This window comes from Canis aureus, chromosome 14 (genome assembly GCF_053574225.1).
Source record: "Canis aureus isolate CA01 chromosome 14, VMU_Caureus_v.1.0, whole genome shotgun sequence".
In the NCBI taxonomy this organism is placed as follows: Eukaryota; Metazoa; Chordata; class Mammalia; order Carnivora; family Canidae; genus Canis; species Canis aureus.
Genome location: NC_135624.1, coordinates 54,577,445 through 54,603,284, shown reverse-complemented (window position 1 = coordinate 54,603,284; position 25,840 = coordinate 54,577,445). Strand labels below are relative to the sequence as shown.

General features: G+C 32.8%; 1 long non-coding RNA gene across 1 annotated transcript in view; it reads left to right on the top strand.

Annotated features, from left to right (window-relative positions):
- The first annotated feature begins 215 nt into the window (after window positions 1–215).
- LOC144282960 (uncharacterized) overlaps window positions 216–25,840 on the top strand; it is a 37,783-nt gene continuing 12,158 nt past the window's right edge. Inside the window, exons 1-3 of the long non-coding RNA XR_013351369.1 lie at window positions 216–421; window positions 21,908–22,067; window positions 25,048–25,213. This is a non-coding gene — a long non-coding RNA (uncharacterized LOC144282960). The remainder of the gene's footprint in view (window positions 422–21,907; window positions 22,068–25,047; window positions 25,214–25,840) is intronic.

Here is a 25,840-nt window from a genome sequence, read left to right as displayed (position 1 = left end):
TTAAAGGGCATTTGGGAAGGAATGGAAATGTTTTTGTTCTATACTTGCAAGTATATGTAATAAAATTTGAAGACAGGGCCAGGAACAGTAATCTCTTTATAATAAGAGGGGCATTCCTATATAAAGAATAATTATCTCACAAAGCCAAAAACTTTCCTATGAGAAACACGAATAGGTAGTATACTTTTTTTTTTTTTTTAATTTAGAAGTGCTGTGTCAAGCAATGACAGGAGTTAGAATAAAATATGAAACATCTCCATGGAGCTATAATACATGAGAAACTGTCAAGAAGAGGTAACAGGGAAGAATTGCATGTTCTAAGTAGAGACAGTATGATGTGGAACTGCCTGCAAAGTGAAATGAAGTAAAGCTCAAGACCAATGAATTGTTTTAAAATGCAGCTTTCTTCCCTGCAGTGAGGGTAAGTCAAATGACTCTGTAAACTATAATACTTAGCATGTAGTAATCCCTTAATAATCATGTATCAATGATAATGATTATGGTTGTAATTGGAGATTAACTTTAAGATCCACAAAGAAATGTGAAGTAAGATAGTCTACTTTTAAATGTCATATTAAAAATGCTTCTTGGACATTTTTACAGTAGAACTGTACCTTGAAAGGTCTTTGTTTAAGGAATTGATGGCATCTCTTGGGGTAATAGAATTTATCTAACTATCGAAATCACTTGAAAAGAAAGTAGCCTTGCTTTATTGTAACTAAAGCAAGAGGATTATTATTAGCTTTAACAACTACAGTGGATAATAAATAGAGCAGGAATACTGATGTAATTAATCAAGGCCTTTTTGTTAGTTATCTTAGATTTTTTCCCCCATACCTTCCTTATCTGCCCCTACTACATAGTTACTCATGGGTTTCCATTTATACCATTTCCCAGAGAACCACCTGATAAAGATCTTAAAACAAATCTCAGCCTGTTGGAAACATGATCTGTTTTCCAAACTTGGTGAAGCTTTGTATTAGAAACAGCTTTAAAGTTTTGTAGAACTGGATACTGACATTCTGCAAGCCAGTGTTCCTCAGCCACCAAACTTCTTTAACTACTGTACCATGGTTGCTTTCCTAAATACTGGATAGCATGTCAGGGCTGACGAGGTTTGCTAATGACTTACATTTTAGAAAATATCAGAAAATGATAATATACTTTCTAATCTTGGAGACTGAAGAGAAATATATGCATAATCCTTTGGTTGTTTTCTATTATGACCAAACTAGGAACTGTTCAATTAGTTAGGGAAGTGCATAAATGAAAGCTTATATATAACATAGGTCTTTAACATACACAGAGACTATTTGTTTATCTATGGGGCTGGCACTCCACAGAAGATATATTTACTAGTGGAGGGGTAATAAATAAAGTCCTTTTTTGAGAAAAAAAAAAGGTATTTATGGCTCCTATTTTGATATTAAGGGAAAAATATATTTTTAAAAAACAATGTTGATTTTCTGGGCAATATCTATTTCTAGGAAAAGAGAATTGGTCTTTTAATTGAACAACTTGACTTAAACTTTGGGGTTGAAAGAATTATTTCTTTTAATCTTGAGCCTTAAAGACAGCATATTCTCTTTATTTCAAGGGAATGATGTTTCAACTTTAATGGCTTTTCTATTGGGAAAACCTTCCTGTGTGTCTGTGATGTAGTTTTGGTCACCAGTAGAGTTTAATGGGCAAAGGACAAGCAGATAATACCAAAGTTCTTCTACTGTTTCTTTCCTAATTTTACATTAAAATATTTTACATAGGAATAGAACTTCAAGCACTTGTTCTAATACTGCCTATTTTTGCTGGGCATACAACATATAACAGAAGAATGTTCTATAGGCTGAAATTAGACTAGAAATCTGGAACTAATGAACAAAATATAGAAAAAAAAAAAAAAACCAAACCCTATTCCCTTAATTTCTATAAACCCTATATACAATCCCAGGTATTTTTGGAGGTGGATTTTACCTAACAAAATGTTTTATTTTTCCTTTAACATAATCTTTTACTCAACTGTAATTGCTTATTTAAGAAGACATATATTCATGGATAATATGAAGTTAAGCTAGAGAGGCCAACCTGGACTTGTAGATCAAATGTGTGGACTTAAAAAGTACAATAATGAAAATCCAGTCTCAATATAAATAGTTATAAAGCACTGAAATAAAAATACAAGATCCAAATCAAAAGTACTAAAAATTAAAGCCACTCCCTTGCTGATGCTATATATGCTAGTTTACACAGGAAATGCCACTCAATTTGTCAATCAGTTTTACTTTTTTTTGTGTGTGTGGGGTTCATTATTAAGCATCCAACCAGCTTCACCTTCTAAGTTAAAAACTGATTAAGAGACAAAGACACCAATAAAATGAAGAGTTTTAGTATTAATGTATTAATGATGATTGAGACTTGGTTTACTTAAATTTGTGGCCAAAATGCACTTCCTAATAATTCAACCCGAATAAATATGATCACTCAAAACTTCAAGCCTGTTCTTTGTAGGGAACAGAGTATGCCAGTGTTAGCTTATGTGGTGCTGCAAGAGCACACTTGATCACCTTCTTTCTGTGACAACAGAAAGAATATAAAGTACCCACCATGAACATCCAAGTAGAAAAGACATATGTTATGATTATAAAGGAGGCCTTAATCATGAAGTCTTGAAAACATTATATTGGGTGACAGAATAAGAGGTATTAATATTGTTGGGCACTCATTGTATATCAGCTGCTATTTTATTTTGTTCTTGAGATGTAGCAGTAAACTGGGCGAAAATCCCTACACTCATTCAGTTTATATTCTAGTGACAAAGGTATATATCACATACACGAAATAGTCTGTGTGTGACAAGTGTCAAGGAGAAAAATACAAAGTTTTGGATGATGATATATGATGTCTCCAAGGAGAGGCTGAAATTATTGCCATCATGGCCATGGACACTCTCACTGAGAAAATGATCTTTAAGCGTTTAAGGAAGTGGGAGACTAAGCCCAAATTGGTAGGTGGGAATAGAAAGCATAAAGGTGTGGAAGAAACAGCTTACGTGTTGCCAGATATTGGGAAGAGGCAAATAGAGAAGGATAAAGTATTAGGAGATATGTTCAAAAACAGTAAACTAATTCATGTAGTGCTTAGAAATCAGAATAACTAGATTTTCTCTAAATAAGAAAGGAAGGAACTAAATTGTAAGCAGGGAAATAATACTGTCTAACTTACATTTTGATAGGGTGAATTCAATTGCTAACAGACCAAAGAAGAAGAAGGACAGAAGCACAAGGACAATTAGGTGCCTACAAAAACAAAACAAAACAAAAAAACCCAGAACTATGAAAGACATATTGGTGGCTTGAGACAGAGTAATGGCAACAGAGATCTTGAAAAGTAGATATATTCCTTATATAAATCCAACAACATTAACTGGAGGATATTAGTTTTTGAGAAAAAAAGTGAAGAGAAATATATATTTCTCTTTTAATTAAATGAGGGAGTAGCCTTGGGAAAGAATGCAAGGAGAACAGAATTGGTTGAAGATTAAAGGCAGATAAAATAACTTTTTTTTTTTTTTTCAGAAAAGGAAGTTTTATAAGCCCTCTAGACACATGTCAAATTTTCAAGTAGTCCATTGGGTATATAACTCTAGAGTCTAAGGTGCCTAGCTTTGAAACATAAATTTAAGAATCATCAATACATAGATGCATGTAAAGATATGCTATTAGATGACATAATTCGGGAATTACCTTAGATATCAAGAAAAAAAGACAAAAACAAGTCTGGAGAACTCTAGTGTTAATCGAATGTGCAAATAAAAGTAAGTCTGCAAAGTAGTCTGAGAGAAAGCAACCCCAAGAAATGATGCAAATTTAGAGTCCTGGAAGCCATGTGCAGAATGTTTTGATAAGAGAACATTAGACTACGTTCAGTGTAGCTTATATTTCAAGCAAGGTAAGGACTGAATTTAACTGCTATCTCTAATAAATGAAGATATTTGTTAAGAGCCATTTTGGGTTATGATTGTGGTTGCAAAAGTTATTTAAGTAAGAGAAAAATATAAGATAAATTTGAAGCATAATAAAACAACAGAAACTTCTCCCTACAACCCCAACTGCCAAGCTAAGTTGGAATAACAAGAAAGAATATTTCTGGAGATCAAAGACCTGTACCCTGAAAACTATGTCATTGATGAAAAAAAAAAAAAATTGAAGATGATACAAAGAAATGCAAAGATATTCAATGCACATGGATTGGAAGAATTAATATTGTTAAAATGTCGCTATTACTCAAAGCAATATACAGATTCAATGCAATTCCTACAAAATTCACAGAAATAGAACAAAGAATTTTAAAATTTGTATGGAACTACAAAAGACCCTGAAAAGCCAAACCAATATTGGAAAAGAACAAATCTGAAGGCATTACTCACTAATTTCAAACTGTACTACAAAGCTATAATAATCAAAACAATATGGAACTGGCATATAAAAATGGAGATTAATAGAACATAAGAGAGAGCCCAGATAAACATGCATATATGTCAATTTAGACCAAAAAGAGGCCAAGGATATATAATGGGAAAGGGATGGTCTTTTCAATAAATGGTGTGCAGAAAACGGGACTGCTATCTTACACCATACACAAAAACTAAATCAAAATGGATTAAAGACTTGAATATAAGAACTGAAACCATAAAACTTTTAATAGAAAACATAAGTGATCATCTATTTCACATTGGTCCTGGCAATGAGTATATGGATCTCCCTTTAAAAGCAAAGACAACAAAGAAAAACAAGTGAGACATCATACTGAAAAGTGTCTGTATAGCAAAGGAAACCATCAAGAGCAAGACAGCCCACTAAATGGAGAAAATATCTGCAAATTCTATCTAATAAAGATATTCATACTCAAAATATATAAAGAACTCATAAAACACAATAGCAAAAAATCTGATTTAGGAAATGAGCAGAGAACCTGAAAAAAACATTTTTTCCAAAGAAGATATCCACATGGCCAGTTGGTATATGAAGAGGTGTTGAACATCATTAATCATCAGGGAAGTGCAAATCAAAACAATGAGATATTACCTTACATTTTTTGGTATGGCTATTATCAAAAAGACAAGAAGTAACAAGTATTTGAAGGATATGGAAAAAAGAGAATCCTTGTGTACTATTGGTGGGAACATAAATTGCTGTAGTCATTGTGGAAAAAAATATGAATTTTTCTCAAAAAATTAAAAATAGAACTGCCATATGATTCAGCAATCCCACTTTCTGAGTGGGAGTAAATGAAAACACTAATTCAAAAAGGTAGGCAAGATATGGAAACAATATATATCCCTTGAGAGCTAATGGCTAAAGATAATTTGGTATATACATACAATAGAATATTATTCAGCCATAGAAAAATGAAATCTTAGTGTTTGTGACAATATGGATAGAACTTAAGGGAATTGTGAGAAGTGATATAAATCAAAGACAAATTTCATTATATGTGGAATCTAAAAAAAAAAGTGGATAAACAAAATAAAAATCACAGATACAGAGAACAGAATGGTGGTTGCCAGAAGAAAGAGGATAAATTATGTGAAGGGGGTCAAAAATACACATTTCCTGTTATAAAGTGAGACATGGGGATGTAATATAGTATATGATGACTATAGTGAATAATAACGTAAAGCATACTTGAATGGTGCCAAAAGAGTATATCCTAAAAGTTAACTTTGTATGATGGCAGATGTAACTAGACTTACCAGAGTGATCATTTTGTAATGCATACAAATATTATATTGTACAACCTGAAACCAATATAATGTTATATGTCAATTAAAAAAAATGTTTAAGAAGGATACTTCTGTGACAGAGGAGCACACATATGCAAGGAAATTTTCCCAGTAGAAGACAGAATTAATGAATCTGAAGACAGGTCAACAGGAAATATACAAAGTTCTCCAAAGGGGAGAAAATTGATTACAAACATAGGAAAGAGTATTAAAGGAAAGCAGGACACAGTGAAAATACTTATCATGTGTGTAATTGGAGTCGTGAAAGCATTAAGTGGAATTAATATATCAAAAAAATAGAGCTAGTAATATTCAAAACCTAATAAAGGCCATCAGCCCAAAGATTCAAGTTCTGAAACCCCAAAACAGAGAATGGAAGGAAGGAAAAAAAATACACGTTTCAGTAAAGTTGACAAAAAACATACACAAAAAGAAAATCTCCAAAAGCAGCTAAAGAAAGTAGATCAACAAATTGTAGTGTATTCATTCAGTTAGCCACTTACAAGTAGCAAGCTTATAAAAAAATCTTACAAACATAATTTTGAACATAAGAAATCAGACATGAACATATAGACTTATTTCACATATGTAGAGTATAAAGATAACCTAAACCATGATTTTTGAATTCATAATATTGTCTACCTCTGGATAAAGTAATGATAGGATGGTTCTCAGAAGGAGTTTCTTGACTAATATTCTAGATTATATTTCTTGATGTAATCTATGGTTATATCTATGTGTTAACTCTGTGAAGCTTGATTTGGTCCCATACTTACAGTTTATATATGGATACATATTATGTTTTACCTCATAAATATTTTACAACATTTATATCAGTAGAGAGGGAATAAATAATAATATTGCTGTGTATCTCTCCTATCCCACAATTTTTTGCCCCAGTAATACGTGACAATCTGAGTGTACATATTTCAGATAGTATTTCATATGCTGTAGTTAAGATGAGACTGAAAGCCTATTTTGGTGTTTCTACTAATTTAAGTCACAGATACAGCATGTAGGACTAGATGTATTTGGCATTCTAAGCAGGATGAAGAAGGTTTATACAAATCAAGAAATATATCAAAAAATAACAAATCAAGAAATATAGAACAGTTTTAAAGCTCAAGTAAGAAGAGTCAACATGAGAGTCATATATATTGTCAGAGACATGACAACTGTATGATAAGAAATGATCTAAACTAGTATATAAAATTATAACTTATGAGAAATGTAAGATGATCCCTCAAGATTCCTGTCCTCTGCTCTATATGCCGTGTATAACCATTCGCCTTTGGATTTGGGTGGATATTATGAATCTGAACGTATATTTACTTCCTTATTTAGGTTATATCACTTGATGACGTATTGGGATAAACACCTCCATAATTATATTATGATTCATAAGACTGTCATAGTAGAGTTAGGAGGAATTATTTTGCTGGCCTTGATGATATAAGCTATATTGCTATGAGAAGACCTATAAGGGAGGGTGACAAAGAAAAGGTAGTCCTTTCTTAACAATTTACAAGAACATTAGCTCTTCATTAGTAAAACTTCAAAAAAAGATTTCTGACAATTAGTGAGTTTAGAAGAAGACTTAAAACCTGAGATGAAGAACGCCTGGGTGGCTCAGTGGATGAGCATCTGCCTTTAACTCAGGGTGTGATCCTGGAGTCCCGGGATTGAGTCCCACATCAGGCTTCCTGCATGGAGTCTGCTTCTCCCTCTGCCTATGTGTCTGCCTCTCTCTTTGTGTGTCTCTCATGAATAAATAAATAAAATTATAAACAAAACAAAACAAAATCTGAGATGAAAATTCAGCCAACTTTTTGGTGTTAAGACTGATGAGACCCTTGACAGAGGACATAGCTAACCAATATTTAAACTATTGACCCAGAGATAATATGCAATAATAATAGTTGTCTTTTATTTATTTATTTTTTTTTTAAATTTTTTAAATTTTTATTTATTTATGATAGTCACAGAGAGAGAGAGGCAGAGACACAGGCAGAGGGAGAAGCAGGCTCCATGCACCGGGAGCCCGATGTGGGATTCGATCCCGGGTCTCCAGGATCATGCCCTGGGCCAAAGGCAGGCGCCAAACCACTGCGCCACCCAGGGATCCCAATAGTTGTCTTTTAATGCAATGGTGATAATTTGTTATTCACCAAAAGAATAGGAATACAATATATAGGAGTATAAATTTAGTACATGTATACATTCTCAAGCAAATGACATATTTCATTAGATGTGCTATGAAAGATACAATCTTACAAAAACTCTTATCAGTTTGCTCATTATTCACATTTGGTAGTTTCCTTTTGCTTTTACAACCTAACTTTACCATATTAACTTTACAAAAAATAGCTAGATGGACACATGAACAAATCTGGCTGTCTATAATGGCCAATAATTTATGAAGTGGAAAAATATCAAAGCTTTATGTAACTGACAAGATTCATAATGGGTTGTTACAGTCCTAACCAATTAAAAAATAGCTTTTGATGTGCTTGTATATCAACTAAATGGAATAAATAAGCAGTTGCAGAATGACCCAAAATGAAAGAATAGCAAATAGAAACAACAATAAAATCCATGAGGAAGCAGATGCCTTGAAGTATAAGAATGCTATAGAGATTAATATAATACAAAGAAAAATATGGGTATAGTAATAAACAGTGAAAGAACTAGGTCAGGAGTAGAGAAAACTGTTACTGTTGGGGTATTAGACCTGCTTTCCTATTCAAAAATCCTCCATAATATGCCAAACACTATATAAAATTCAAGTTTTTAAGAAGTCTACTTTGAAGTTTTTAAAACATTTCTCTGTGTCATCATGCAGTGAATTTCCTTTAACTAACATAGTTTGTAATTTGCTTTTTGCAATTCAATAGGACACAAGTAAACACAAATTAAACTATGGGCAAAAAGGGCAAACTAGATGATTAAGCAATTAACACAAGCAGAAACACAGATTACAAATTAACATATGGAATCCAATTTTCTTTGTAAAAAATGCAAATTTACCAAGCATGAGAGCATTTGAAAGTTTCAAATTAGCAAAAATGTGAAATAATATAGTATTAAATTTTAGTAGGTGTGTGATTAGGTGGTGACCTTTAAAATTCTTTGGGTTATAAATTACCAAAATAATAATTCTATATTTGACCTAGAAATTCAAAATACATGAATTGACACAAAGGGCTGCACACTCCAAGTCCTCATAGGCAGATCAAACAGTATGAATAGAGTGCTAAGCATATGGCAATAGGGAATAGTAAAAATTTCATTAATGAATCCTGACTAAAGGGTTTTAAATTCAATTATAAGGATATTTTGGGAATGATGTCAGTGAATGACAAAGTGTAAGGACCTCAAAAATTTTTGTCATCTGTAAAAGCAGCAAGAGCACTGGAAAGAAATTTGTCAGAGAAACCGTTTTAGAACTCTGGATTTAACAAAAGACTTGCCTGAATCTAAGGCTTACTTATTCAAGGAAAACTGCTGAACCTCATTTCCAAAAGGAAATTGTGTCATTCAAAGAAACAGGAAATTATTTCCCATATACAGGAAAAACAAACAAACAAACGAGTCGATATAAATTGTCCCTGAGGAAGCCCAGATGTTGTACTTAATAGACAAAGATTTAAACCAACTATTTTTATAATATCCAAAGAACAGAAGGAAATAGTCTAAAGACTTAAGGCAGAGGGGTGCCCAGGTGGCTCAGTCTGATAAATGTCTGCCTTTGACTCAGGTAATGATCCCAGAATCATGATCCCATCATCCCTGCTTCTCCCTCTTCTTGCTTGCTCATGCTCAATCTCCTCTCTCTCTCTCTCTCTCTCTCTCTCTCTCTCAAATAAATATATAAAATCTTTTTTTAAACAAAGACTTAAGGCAGATATGGGATTAATATTTCAGCAAATAGAGAATGTCACAAAATAGAAAGTACAAAACAACCAAAAAAGTTCTAAAATTGCAAACTACAATCACTAAAATTTAAAATTTCCTTAGACTATATAGTATCTGTTCTGCGTAGGTAGAGGAAAGAATCAGCAAGAGATTATTCAGTCTGCAGGACCAATTTTTTAAATGAAATTAAAAAATTAATAAAGTCCCAGGGTCCCTTGAAAATTAAGTATACCAATACATGCACAATGGAAGTTCCAGAAAGAGAAGAGAAAAAGGGATGGAAAAAATTGAAAAAAAAAATCTGAAAACTTACAAAATTTAGTGACAAATATTAATCTGTGCATCTATGATTTAGATAAATTCAAAGAGATTCATAATGACATTTAATCAAACTGTCAAAAGACAGGACATAGTGTCTTGAAAGCAGAGAAATGGCTCATCACATTCAAGGGTTCCTCAATAACATTTACAATTGATTTCTCATCTGAAATTATGGAAGCCAGAGTCAGTGAGATGACATATTCAAAATTTTGAAAGAAAGAAAAGAAAACTTATCAACTAAGAATTCTATATTCAAATATATGTATATATATTTGAATGAGAGAGCAATTAAGACACAGCAAGACAAAAACTAAGAAAAATAGTCTCTAAATCTTCTGTGTAAGATTTAATATAGGGGCTCCTTTTGGCTGAAACAGAAAGACAATTAGGCAGTATCTCAAATTCAGTTAAATAAAGAAACTAATAAAGGTAACTAAATAGGTAAATAAACAACAGGCTAATTGTTTGTAACTGCTTTTTCTTCCTATCTGATTTAAAAGAAAACTGTACAAAGCATCAATTAGAGATATGTTCATGGAAACATAATGTATAAAGATATATTTGAACATAAAAGTATAAAGAAGAGGGAATGGAGCTGTATTGGAATACATTTTTGTGTACTATTGATATTTAGTTGCTATTAATCTAAATTAGATTGTAATCATTTTAGGCCAATCACTAAGCACACTTGAAATATCTAGTAAAAGAAATGAAAATTGTGTTAAATTGATATTTTCTAGTATACCAATTTATCAAAAAGGACAGTAATGGAGGAATAAAGAAATAGAAAAATACATAAGGTATATAAAAGTCAATAACAAAATGACAGACATAAATTCTACCTGTGTCTTATGAATGGATTAAACAATGCAATTAAAAGACAGATTGGCACACTATTCCACAACAGCAGACTACATTTTCAAGTACACTTGGAACATTCACCAAGTTAGACCTTGTTAGGCCATAAAACAAATTTCAATAAATTTAAAAGGATATAAATCATACAAAATATGTTCTCTCAACACCGTGGAATGAAACTGGAAGAAAATTTGAGAAAGTCAAAATAATGTGGAATTTAAGCAATAATTTAACCAGTGCATCAAAGAACTAATCACAAGGAAAATTAGAAAATAAGTGCAGATGAATGAAAACAACAACATCATAACTTATAAGATGCAGTTAAACCTTGTGCTTGCAGAAAAAAAATTATAGTTGTAAACACATAAGAATGTTTTCAAATACTGTAGTTTTCACATAAACTAGAAAAATGATAGGACCTGGAACAGAAATATATGTGTTATAGAATAGAACCAATAATACAGAATAGCAACAAAACCAGTTAGCTTTCAGAAATTAAAAATAAAATCAACAAATTGATGAAATTGACAAACCAAAGAAGTGAGAAGATAAAATTTCCTAAACTCACAAATTAAAAAAAGGAGGTTACTAAAATAAAAAGGATTGTTAGAGAATATTAGGAACAATTATATGCTAACAATCATATTACTTAGTAGAAATGGGCAGAATAAAACTATCAGAATTGACTCAAAAGAAATAGAAAATATGAAATGAACTATAGGAAGTACAGAAATTGAATAATCAAAATATTTCCTACAAAGAAAATCTCATGACCAGATTTCTTGTCTGGTGAATTTTACCAAATATTTGAGAATGATATCAATCCTACACAAACTGTTCAAAAAAAAAAAAAACAAACAAACAAACAAAAAAAAACAAGAAAAGAACTCATACCATGGTGTAAATATCACTCTGTTACTAAAACCAGATAAAGACACTATACAGAAAACTATGGACTGAAATTTCCTATGATTAGAAACACAAAATCCTCAAAATAGCAAACCAAATTCAGTAACACATAAAGAGGTTATGCAACATGACTTACTGGACTTTTTCTGAGGAAAACTCAGGTAGTTCAGCACAAAAAAAAAATCAACGTACTACACATACTAATATGCTAAAAGACAAAAAATACATGAACAATTCTATTGGTAAAGAAAAAGCATTTAACAAAGTCCAGCACTCTTAGATGATTAAACACACACACACCAAACTAGGTATATAAGATAATATTCTCAACCCAATAGAGGTCATCTACAAAAAACAAACAACACAGTCATAATGATGAAAGACTATAAGCTTTCCCTCTATAACTTGAAACAAGCAAAGGTATCTGATTTTACTATCATGTTCAAAATTGTACTAAAATTCTAGCCAGGACAACTGAGAAGGAAAGAAAAAAAAGTCATTCAGTTTGAAAAAAATGTCCTTTTGCAGACATTGTCCTTTTGCAATATTAATATATTAATATTGTGTATTGAAATTGTTAAGAAATTCACATAAGCACACATAATTAGAGCTAATAAACAAATTCTGCAAGGTTTGATGATACAAGATAATAAAAGTTAATTGTATTTCTGGGGCTCCTGGGTAGCTCAGTTGCTTCAGCATCCAACTTTGGAGTTTTGGCTCAGGTCATGATTTCAGAATGAGGAGATTGAGACCATGGCAAGCACTGTGCACAGTGAGGAATCTGCTTCAGATTGTCTCCTCTGCCTCTCCTTCTCCCTCTGCCCCTCCCCCTGCTCATGAGTGTGCTCTCTCTCCCTCTTTCTCAAATAAATAACTCTTTTTAAAAAAGTTAATTGTATTTCTATATGCTGACAGTGTGATAATCCACTGAAAATAAAATTAAAACAGTTCAATTTAAAATAGCATCAAAACCAATAAATTATTTAGGAATAAATTTAATAAAGTATCAAATATGTATGCTGAAAATTATAAAAAATAAAGTAAATAAATAAATAGAATAAATAAAATTATAAATAATTTTTTATTTTATTATTTGTCTCCCTCCATCATTTAGCATAATGTTTTTCTACAGTTTATATGGAATAAATTTATAAATAGAATAAATGTGAAGCTATCCCATGTTCATTGATTGGAGTTGCTGCCATTAAGAGGGTATTACTCCCAAGTTGATCTATAGTTTCATTGCAATTTTTTAAAAGATTTTATTTATTTATCAATGAGAGACAAACAGAAAGAGAGAGAGAGAGAGAGGCAGAGGGAGAAGCAAGCTCCATGCAGGGAGCCCGATGTGGGACTCTTATCCCGGGTCTCCAGGATCACGCCGTGGTCCAAAGACAGGCGCTAAACCACTAAGCCACCCAGGGATCCCCGATTCATTGCAATTATTATCAGAATTTCATTTGGCCTCTTTGTAAAAATTGACAGGGTGATCCAGGAGTTCATATGAAAATGCATATAACTCACAATAGCTAAAGAAACTTGAAAAGAATAACCATGTTTGAGAATTAAAACTTCCTATTTCAAAACTTACTACAAGTCACAGTAATGAAGATCCTGTTCTACTAGAATAAAGATAAACATATAGTTCGATGAAATAGAACTGGGAATCTAGAAATAAAGTTGTATACATTTATGGCCAATTGATTTTCAATAAAAGTGCTGAAATGGTTCAATAGATCAATTTTTTTTTTCAACAAATGGAAGTAGGAGAACTGGCTATCTGCATTCAAAAGAAGTAATTTGGGTGCCTACTTTATATCATAATCAAATTTTAATTCAACATGAATGAACAACCTAAATCTAAGAGCTAAAATTATAAAATTCTTGGGGCACCTAGGTGGGTCAGTGGTTGAGCATCTGCCTTTGGCTCAGGTTGTGATCCCAGAGTGAGTCCTGGGATTGAGCTCCTCTCAGAGAGCCAGCTTCTCCCTCTGCCTATGTCTCTGCCTCTCTCTGTGTGTCTCTCATGAATAAATAAAATCTTTCAAAAAATAAATTTTATATAAAATTATAAAATTCTTAGAAGGAAAAATAGATGCAAAGCTTTGTGACTGATTAAGCAGTCATTTCTCAGACATGACACAAAAAAGCACAAGCCCATAAAAGTAAATAAATATGGCTTTGGCTTCAGAGGACAGGGTCAAGGAAGGTTTTGAAAAAACAATCCACAAAATGGAAGAATATTTTGCAAAGTATAAATTGTATAAGAGTCTGGTATCCAGAATTCTTAAAGAATTCTTACAAGTCAATTAAAAGACAACCTAATTAAAAATGCACAATGTATTTCTTCCTTTATCCAAGAAATATACACATGACCAACAAGCAGATGAAGGTATATGCTAAACATCATCAGCTACTAAAGAAATTAAGTCAAAACCATAAAGTGATACCACTTTACACCCACTATAATGGCTATGGTAATAATTTTATAAGGGCGATAACAAGTGCTGGCTAGAATGTAAAGTGAATGGAACTCTCATGCAGTCCTTATTGAAACAGAAAATAGACCAGCCACTTGGAAAACTCTTTGGCTTTTCCTCAAAAATGTTAAATATGGAGTTTATTTGATCCCACAATTCTGCTCTTAAGTGTAATATCCAAGATATATCCACACAAAATAATTTCTGCAAAAAAGTTCATAGAAGCATTATTCATAATATCCAAAAGTGAAGATAACACAAATGTCTATCAAATGACAAATAGGTAAATGAATTTGGTCTGTGTATACAGTGACACCTGTACATATGGCTCATTAGACAGCTATAAAAAGGAACTGAGTACCAACACATGCTATAACATGGGTGAACTGTAGAAAAACATTATGCTAAATGATGGAGACAAATAAAAACCATGTGTATGTATTAATTCTTTTTTTAAAGATTTTATTTATTTATTCATGATATACATAGAGAGAGAGAGAGAAGCAGACACACAGGCAGAGGGAAAAGCAGGCTCCATGCGGGGAGCCTGATGTGGGACTCAATCCCAGGACTCCAGGATCGCACTCTGGGCCAAAGGCAGGAGCTCAACCCTAGAGCCATCCAGGGATCCCCGTATGTATTAATCCTTAATAAAGAATAGATCCTTCAGGGACTGAATAATATTTTATATAAAGAGAGGAGAGGGACACCTGGATGGCTCAGTGGTTGAGCGTCTGCCTTTGGATCAGGTCACGATCCTGGAGTCCTGGGATCAAGTCCTGCATCAGGCTCCCTATAGGGAGCCTGCTTCTCCCTCTGCCTATGTCTCTGCATCTCACTCTGTGTCTCTCATGAATAAATAAATAAAATCTTTAAAAAATTAACAAAAATAGAGGAGGGAATGATAGGCTTTTCTTTAAAGATTTTCCCTTTAAATGCCCCCAAATACGTCTCCCTTTTAAATGCTCATATGCTTCTCTAATGGAGATTTGGCATACACTGACCCTGGTCAGATTTCTTACCCTGAGTGCATTTAAAACAATGTTTATGGTGCATTCTCTATTTACAAGGCACTTTTCTCTGTAGTCCTCTTCAAGGAGCTTATAGATTTTGGAGGATCCCAGAAACAAATTGTATATAATGATATGTATATGATATACACAAACATTATCTATATATGAATGATATACGATTCACTGATATGTATAGTAAGTAAAGTAAAATGTGTCAAGAGTCAAATAATACTTTTCAAGAGAATATATACTAAAGTCAAGAGTGGAGAGAAGCTGTTAGTTGAGATAGTTAGTCAAATTAAGTCAGTGAGGATGGGATCTGAAAACAATTCCAGTCAAGAGAGTCAGCAGTGACAATAGATGCAAAGGCAGGAAATATACCTGATGAGTTAGAAAAACACTGAGGATGAATGTTAGTTCTTATGAAATATTCTAGTGGGAAGAAAATTTGAGATAATTGTCTCTACTTCTTGAACTTCAGGGATTTATTAAAGATTAATATACTGATACTCCTTATACACTCAGTAGTCTTAGCATAGTGGTATTTCTCAAACTTGAATAGTATGTGAACAATCAGTTTTGACTATTTTCTTATAATGTTATTTGAATGTGCACAAATGCAACATTTAATGCTTCTAGCTTTTGAAGAACAGTGTATCAAACCAAGTGTATATGTCAAATATGAATAAAAATCTTAACATTTTCAAATTAGCAGCATTAATATGGTGAATGACATTTGAAAATCACTGCTGCTGACATGACCGATAATAAGTATTTCATCATGTGCTCTTAATTCTGGAGATTTCTATGGCTGTGTGACACAGTATATCTCAATCTCCCATTTCTTTTCTAAACTTGAACTATATAGTTTTCTATACAGGATGTTACTTATTCCTTTACTGTGACTGAATGCATCACAAAGATAGAATATTTAACACAATGCTTTTATTATTATCTTAGGAAAATCAAGGTAGCATGACTTAGTGCCAATATAACTGGTCACACAGAGATGTGTGGTCATTGAGTTTTTTTCAGTATTTATTAAAAGTTGATCATACAGATAATTCTACTCTGCTTAGTTTTTCTTCCAGTTTATTATACTAGAAGCCACAATTTTTAATCATAGAAATCTTGCAGAAAATTTCATGAATATGAATGTAAACAAATAAAGCTTTATAGTTATGTACTTATATACTTAATTATTTATATGTATAAAATTGCCAAGAACATATAGTATTTCCTAACAATGAAAGATTGTAATCTTGTCGTAATTTTGGAAATAAGACAAAATGGAAAGACAAAATTTGATAAATTTAGTACCAGGTACTTTGAGTTTGAGATATTACTAAAATATTAAAATAGACATGGCCTAAATATAGGAAGTAAAAGGAGCCAATTGTTGCAAACAATGACAATATATTTTTCTTTGCTAGATTTATTTATTTATTTATTTATTTTATTTTTATTTTTTTATTTTTTTTTTTACTTTTTATTCACCTTTTTTTTTTTTTTTTCAGGAAACACAAAATATATTGGAAAAAAAGAACAGCACCACCACCAACAATAACAACAAATACCAAGAGGGTAACAAATGTTCCAGTGAAATGGTTATTTTACATATTTTACATAACCATAAACTTCTACAGTTCTTTTTTTTTTTGTATTTTTTTTTATTGGTGTTCAATTTACCAACATACAGAATAACCCCCAGTGCCCGTCACCCAGTCACTCCCACCCCCGCCCTCCTCCCCTTCTACCACCCCTAGTTCGTTTCCCAGAGTTAGCAGTCTTTACGTTCTGTCTCCCTTTCTGATATTTCCCACACATTTCTTCTCCCTTCCCTTATATTCCCTTTCACTATTATTTATATTCCCCACATGAATGAGAACATATAATGTTTGTCCTTCTCCACTGACTTACTTCACTCAGCATAATACCCTCCAGTTCCATCCACGTTGAAGCAAATGGTGGGTATTTGTCATTTCTAATAGCTGAGTAATATTCCATTGTATACGTAAACCACATCTTCTTTATCCACTCATCTTTCGATGGACACCGAGGCTCCTTCCACAGTTTGGCTATTGTGGACATTGCTGCTAGAAACATCGGGGTGCAGGTGTCCCGGCGTTTCATTGCATCTGAATCTTTGGGGTAAATCCCCAACAGTGCAATTGCTGGGTCGTTGGGCAGGTCTATTTTTAACTCTTTGAGGAACCTCCACAGTTTTCCCGAGTGGCTGCACCAGTTTACATTCCCACCAACAGTGTAAGAGGGTTCCCTTTTCTCCGCATCCTCTCCACCATTTGTTGTTTCCTGCCTTTATTGTACTTCTAAAGAACATGTGATTATTTTCTTTCTAATATAACACCCAAGTGATATCCCAACATAATTCACTATGCTTTTTTTTTGTCATCTCATAACAAACTCCAGAGAATCATTACTTTCCATTGATTCTACTCATCCTGTACTTGATCCACAAGCCTGAGATTTACATATAGAATTTTGTTAATTTTTGTTTTGCTTCCCCAAAGTTACTAAAATAAAATGTTAGTACTATGAAGAATTACCAAAAGATATAAGGACAACAAATAAACTGAAGTATAATTCTAGAACCTACTAAAAATCTAAAATGACAGCCATTGGGCAGCCCGGGTGGCTCAGTGGTTTAGTGCCGCCTTCGGCCCAGGGCATGATCTTGGAGACCCGGGATCGAGGCCCATGTCGGGCTCCCTGCATGGAGCCTGCTTCTCCCTCTGCCTGTGTCTCTGTCTTTCTCTGTGTTTCTCATGAATGATTTTTAAAAAAATATTTTAAAAAATAATAAAATGACAGCCATTATATAACATGTTGTAATGAAAATCACTTGCCCTGATTTACTTATATCCTTAGTTGTATTCCTGGTGGTGAGACTCGACAATAGTCACCTACCCTTCAATTTCTGACCATGTGAAGGTTAACACCCTCAGTCGTTCCTTGATAAAATCTCCATAGGGGCCTGAAGAGAGATTTACCATAGACCAGTAAGATTTTGCTCCACTCTAATGGGTAAGAGTAGAGAAATCCCATCCAGTAAGTGGGGGCACATTGTAATTCTGTACTGGGCAACACATTTTACAGTATAGAACTATGCTAAATTCATGGAAAATGTAACTCAGTACTCGCAAAATATTAGTGAATCACATTCAACAATCCATTAAAAGGATCATTCACCATGGTGAAGTGTCATTACTCTAGAGACGCAACAACGGTTCAATATCTGTAAATCAATGTGATACATCACATTAACAAAATGAAGAATAAAAATCATGTTATCTCAAAATGCAGAAAAAGCACTTTACAAAATTCAACAACCATTCAGTATCCTGATAAAAACTCTCAGTGAAGTGGGTGTAGAGACAACATACCTCCACATAATGAAGGCCGCATAGGAAAAATCCACAGCAACATTGTGTTCAATGGTGAAAAAATGAGAGCTTTTTCCTTAAGAACAGGAACAAGACAAAGATGTCCCCTATCATTTATTCAACATAATACTAGAAGTCCTAGTCACAGCTATCAGACAAGAAAGAAAAATAAAAGGCATCTAAATCGATAAGAAGTTAAACTGTCACTATTTGGCATGCTACTACACATAAAAGTTTGAAAGACTCCACCAAAAAACTATTAGAATAAATGGATTTAGTAAAGTTTTAATATTTGATGTTTAAATATTTATATATTTAAATAAATATGCATATTTAAAATAAATATATAGACGTATATTGTACTTCTATACATGAATAATGAAATATCAGAAAGAAATTAAGAAAATAATTCCATTTAGAATTGTACAAAAAAAAAAACCTAGAAATAAACTTAACCAAGGAGGTAAAAGATTGTACTCTGAAAACTATAAAACACTGATGAAAAAAATTAAAGATGATGCAAACAAATGGAGACATTCCATGCTCATGGATTAGAAGAATTAATATACTTAAAAGGTTTGTACTACCCAGAGCAATCTGCATATTCAGTGTAATCGCTATCATCAATAGGGATATCACCCAAACACCAATAGCATTTTTCATAGAACAATTTTAAAATTTGTATGGAATTACAAAAGAGCCCAAATAACCTAAGCAATATTGAGAAAGAAAAATAAAATTTCAGGCTATCACAATCTCAGATTTCAAGATACTCTATAGGGATGCCTGGATGGCTCAGTTGAGCATTCAGACAGCTCTTGATTTTTGGCTTGGGTCATAATCTCATGGTTGTGAGTTTGAGCCCCAGCTCAGACTCTAGACTCAGTGCTCCATGGGGAATCAACTTGAGATTTTGTCCCTCTTCCTCTACCCTTCCTCTACCCTTCCTCTTTCTCCCTCCCCATGTCTCAGACAAATAATTAAAAAAGAAAAAAAGATGTACTACAAAACTATAGTAATCAATACATCATGATATTGGAACAAAAAGACACATAGATCAACAGAACAGAAGCAACCCATGCTTATGTGGTCAATTAATCTACAATAAAGGAGGCAAGAATATACAATGGGAAAGAGAAGTTCTCTTCAATAAATGATGTTGGGAAAACTGGATCACTCTCTTATACATAAAAAGAAACTCAAAGGTGATTAAAGATTTAAATGTTAGACCCGAAACCATAAAAGTCCCACAATAAAATATAAGTGGTAATCACTTTGACATTGGCCTTAGCAACACTTTTATTTTTCCAGATATTTCTCCTCAATCAAGGGAAACAAAAGAAAAAAAAAAAAAAACAACTAATGGCCTTATACCAGAATAAAAAGCACCTATGTGTAATAAAAAGCTTTTTCATAGCAAAGGAAACTACCAAGACAAAAAGGTAACTTACTGAATAGAAGATGTTTGCAAATGATATATTTGATAAAGGGTTAATATCCAAAATATATGAAGAACTCATACAACTCAACAACAACAAAAATAATCTGATTTTAAAATGGACAGAAGAGCTAAAAGGACTTTTTTTCCAAGACAAGATACGAATGGCGAAAAGGAAAGTGAAAAGATACTTAACATGACTCATAATCAGGCAAATATAAATCCAAACCACAATGAGTTATTCCCTCACACCATTCAGAATGGCTAGTATCAAAAAGACAGGAAGTATTGGTGACAATGTGAAGAAAAAAAGGAACTCTCATGTACTAGGTGGGAATTGGTGTAGCCACCTTGGAAAACAGTGTAGAGGTTCCTCAAAAAATTAAAAATAGAACTACAATATAATCCAGTAATTCCACTACTAGGTATTTACCCAAAACATATATTCACCCTTATATTTAATGCAGCATTATTTGCAATAACCAAGATATCGAAGCAACCGAAGTCTACATTGAGAGACAAATGGATAAAGGAGATGTGGAAAAATATATATATATACATATATATATTAGCCATAAAAAAGAATGAAAGATTGACATTTGAAACAACATAGTCAGACCTAGAGGGCATTATGCTTAATGAAATAAGCCAGAGAAAGACAAATACCATTTGGTTTCACATAAATATGGATCTAAAATAGAAAACAAAGAAACAAGAAAGAAACATAAAAAAATACTATAAATACGGAGAACTGGTGGTTGATAGAGGGGAGGGAGCTGGGGGGATGGGCAAATGGGTGAAGGGGAGTAGGAGGTATAGGCTTCCAGTTGCAGAATAAATAAGGCTCAGAGATGAAAAGTACAGCACAGGAAATATAGTAAATAGTATAATAGCATTGTATGGTGACAGATGGTATCTACACTTGTGAACGTAACATGTATAGAGTTGTCAAGTCACTATACTATACACTTGAAACAAATGTAATATTGTGTGTTAACTGTACTTCAATTAAAAAAAATGTGGAAAACCAAAAAAAAAAAATTCAATGGATCTATAATATCACTTCCAAATAAGAATATAACACAAGCACTCCTGAGCCTTTTTTAAGTGATTTTTTTTTTCTGTGTTACCCACGTAATACAAATACTTTGGGAGCAAATGCAGTTTTTATTTTTTATTTATTTTAATTTAAATTTTTTTTTAAAAAGATTATATTTATTTATTCATGAGAGGAGCAGAGAGAGAGAGAGAGAGGCAGAGACACAGACAGAGGGAGAAGCAGTCTCCATGCAGGGAGCCCGATGTGGGATTCGATTCCGGGTCTCCAGGTTCATGCCATGCCCTGGGCTGAAGGCAGCGCTAAACCGCTGAGCCACCCGGGGATCCCCACAAATGCAGTTTTTAATATATTCTTTATGCCTCCTAAATTGTGGATATTGAAGTTAAGTAATAACAGCAATGAGCATAGTTAATATTTACAAGGTTAAAAATGACACAATATCATCCTGATGGTGTTTCCAATTGTCCTCTTTGTGAAAACATGAGGATCCTTATAATTCAACAGATTGAATAAAATAAGCAGTGTGTTGCTATCTATACAACACACTTTCTCTATTGGGATTTTCCATTTCATTTTTCATGTGAATGGCATTAATAGGGGTTTCCAAACATATTTGACAACTACAAATGGTCCTTCAACTCTTGTCACCAATACTCAAATTTGCATATAAATTCCTGTTCTCCATCATATGACAAGTGAATGAATAAAACAACTGTTTGCTTTTCAGTTGGAGAAAAGCATTTCAGGTGAACTGGAGGTGTGATGTTGATAGCAAGTTACAGAAGACAGCTGCTGGAGATGATCACCATAAAAGCACCTCTGGGAAGGATTTGAAGATGTGTTTTCAAGGGTGACTGTTCCACAGAGCTGAGATACCAGCAGCCATGGTAAGATCCACACATTCCAGTAAACAAATTTTCTAAATTACCTCTTTACTGCATGCCTCTCCCATTAGCACGGCCACCTCCTTGTCATTCACACGGATGTAATGATCACTTCTGCAGCATTTACACCCTGAGCCTGACTGGCTGGTTGCCTCTTACTCTGTGGCAAGATTATTGATTGCAGATGCTTATTAAGCAAGTATGAGGCAATAAGCCATGAGAGCTGTTGATAATTCAAGAGGCAAAGCTAGTAATTATATAGGGATTGGGAGGATTATTACATACATGGCCTTGGTAAATATGACTGATTGCTATTGCAGTGCTGTGATGACTCTTTGAATTTAAATGTATTATTATCGATTTTTTTTGTTTTTATTGCATTTTAAATTGACGGATTTTTAATGCAAATAGTCCATTCCATCCAACTGCCAGAACATGCTACTGTAACTTGATGATTAACGGACATGTGCTGCAGTTAGGGTTTCTACTGCTCAGTCCAAGACAAAGCCATTATCTTTTTCTTCCAGATGTACTTTCCTTTCATCGCTTCTAAATGTAACACATGTCGTGCATCAGAATTTTGGGTCATTTTACTTTTTATGTATTGGCACTGTCATGCCGCTTATAAAGATGCCAGTTAAAATCATTAAATAACAAAGTGTCCTACAGTTTGCACTCAGTTGTGACTATGTCTTCCTGCCTTTGTCTTTTTGTAAGTTCACTTTGCCAAGGAGACAAAATTCTCAAAAGGTAAAATGTGATAAAAATTTTAAGGAAAACTAGATAATGCCAACAGTCTGAAATTTGTACTTAGCAAAAGTAATTGTTTTCAGTGGTCAATATTGTGATTCTTTGAGGTATTTTAAACGGAAGAGGTAGAGACATGTCAATATTCTAAAATACTGATCAAAGATACTGAGTAGGGTGAAGAAAAGTATGTATTTTATTGTATGTTCATATTTAGCCCAATTTTATTTCCCTTGAAATATGCACAAGAAAATGAACTCATATTCAGAATTGTGGAGGCTTGCTAGCTAGTTCTAAAAACAGAGATTATAACATCCAACTGCTCCATGGAGCAGATGAATAAACAGATCCCAGAAAACATAAGAAACTTGGCTGAGGATATACATTGCATCAAAGTTAAAACTGAAATAACAATATTATTACATTCTATTGATGGTAAACATTTATGGGCTATCTCCCATACACAAGCTTTATATTATCCCAGTACTAAAAGAACTTTATAAAGTAGGTATTTTTATAATCTATTTGTACATAGAAGGGAACTGAGGTTAAATTAGTCACTTCCCTGAGGATAGATGACATAAAAGGAAGATCCAATAGAATTAATATCTAGCTACAAACTTCTTGTCTTTAATCTCAGTACTATTGGTCTCTGACTGTAGTATTGTCATTTTTCCCTTTAAATGCATGTTATTAATTCATTCACATGTTCAAGAGATATTGAAGGATTACTATATAACACTACTCCAGACTTTATAATGTAAGAAACATGAAAGAGGGAGCTTATCCATCTTTATCACCTACATATCCATAATCAAGGAAATAGCAAAAATACATAAGCCACTATAGTTTAAAATAGAGATAATTCTATCAAACTTTAATGATGTAAAGAGATAAAGAGTAATAATGACAGAATTAATATTAGGAAAATGAAAGGGATTGAGTTAGTTGGTCTGAAAAATAAAGAGCCCTGAGTTCAGTGAATATTAAACTTAAGGTTCTTCCAGCATATCTAAAAGGAGATATAGATAGTTGACTATATATGCCTAGAGCTGTGCTGTCCAATATGGTTACCACTAACCACATATGGCTATTTAAATTTAAATTAATTTAAATTAAATACAATTACAGTTCGTCATTTAGACTGGCTAGATTTTAAGAGCTAAATAGGTACACAGGACTACTGCCTACTTACCCTATTGGGCAGTACAGATACGGAACATGTCTACCATTGCGGAAGTTTCAATAGAACAACATTGGTTTAGGGTTCAAAGAAAAGGTCATATGTAGGGACATAAATTTGAGAATCAAAAAATGACTCTTTTCTTTTACTTGAACAACAAATTAGTGGTATGTATTTCTGAGATGAGTAAGTTAGAGAAAAGAAGAGAGGTAATATGTAAGTTGTGGATTGAAAGTTTTCCATCTAAGGAGTATAAAATTGAATAATACATTCAAATATTTAAAATAATATATAGTAAAGAATAGAAGGAAATTTGTAAGTAAAAATGTCAGAATCAAACTTTAAATACTATTTAGTCTCCTTTGCAAAGAAAATAAATCCCTACAGTCTCCTGAATATATCTGATAATTTTTGAAAATGCATTGAAGACTTTTTTTAGTATCATCATCTCCAATTCATATAGTTCTGTTCCTACAGATCCAAAATATCCTATGGATATTAAAATATAATGATAAACATCTTAAATTTTTTTTTTAATGATAAACATCTTAATCCCATTCCTAAGATACTGGTAGAGTCAACCATTCCACTTCCACATATGCACAAGAACCAACATTTCTGCTGATAATTAAGATTAGAAAAGTTCAATCACCTAAGCCACCCAAATAACTCCATTTTAGGACAAAATGACTGCATAAGCAAAATCCATATGTATCATCTGTGTAGATTCTTTCTTTGATCTTCTGCATCTTTTAAGATTTGTCTTATTCTTTCACCAAAATTTCAAACTTCTATTGTTAGCAAGTGCAAGTCTGAGAGTCCCAGACCTTAGCGTGCTTTACATATACTTTTATATATAAATTACGTTATTAAAAATGTAAAAAGTGAAAGCCGTACCCTATTACTACCATAAAATTAATTTTAGGTTTCTCTTCTCTTTCTAGTTCCTTCCTATTCTATTTTCTTTCTAACTAATTTTATTTGGAATGGTACATCTGCTATTATTATAGTACTGAAAATGTCTTAAAATATGAATGGTTTGTTTTTTTAAAGATCCTCTGAAGATGATAGCTATTGTGTGTATATGTGTGTATAATCACTAAAGCCAGTGCAAACAACATGTGGCAAGAAAGCAAAGGTTGTATAAACAGGTCAAAAAAGGACTTGACAGATCCTTAAGAAAATGAAATAAGCATGACCGAAGTCTACGAAATATTTGGTAAATATTCTCCTTTAAATTGATAAAAGTATTTCAATAATTGGATATTTCTTCCCAGAAAAACACTCTATATTCTTTGTAAATATTGAGATATTATAATTTAATTCATTTTTGTGAAGTATATAAGCCAAATAGCCTCTTCCATGCTAGAACAGCAAATAAGTAGCACTCAGTTTACAGATAGATGAAAGGTATGAATAATTAGTATATATGCTTTGGGCTTATCACATTCAAGGCAATTTCAATCCAACACTGAATCGCAGGCATTTGTATTTAGAGCAGATCAATAATGTTAATTATTAATGAATTTTTAAATTATTCTTCCTTTATATTAGTGAGGAAGATAAAACAAATAAATTCAACTTTAATTGTTCTCAGATTTATTTGTGAATGATTATTTTGATCAAAACAATCCAAGATGCTTTTCAAAGTCACTTGCGTAAAATTCATAATTTCCAGCTAAGCGGCAGGACAATTATACATGTTCTTAAGCCTTTGGTACCTTTGGAAAAAATCAGGTTGCCAGTTCATGCTTCACTATACCTTGGGTTTAAGATCTAACCGGATACAAATATCTTTCCTTTATGTGTTTTGGGTACACTGTAATATTTTTCCATTCAGCATAGA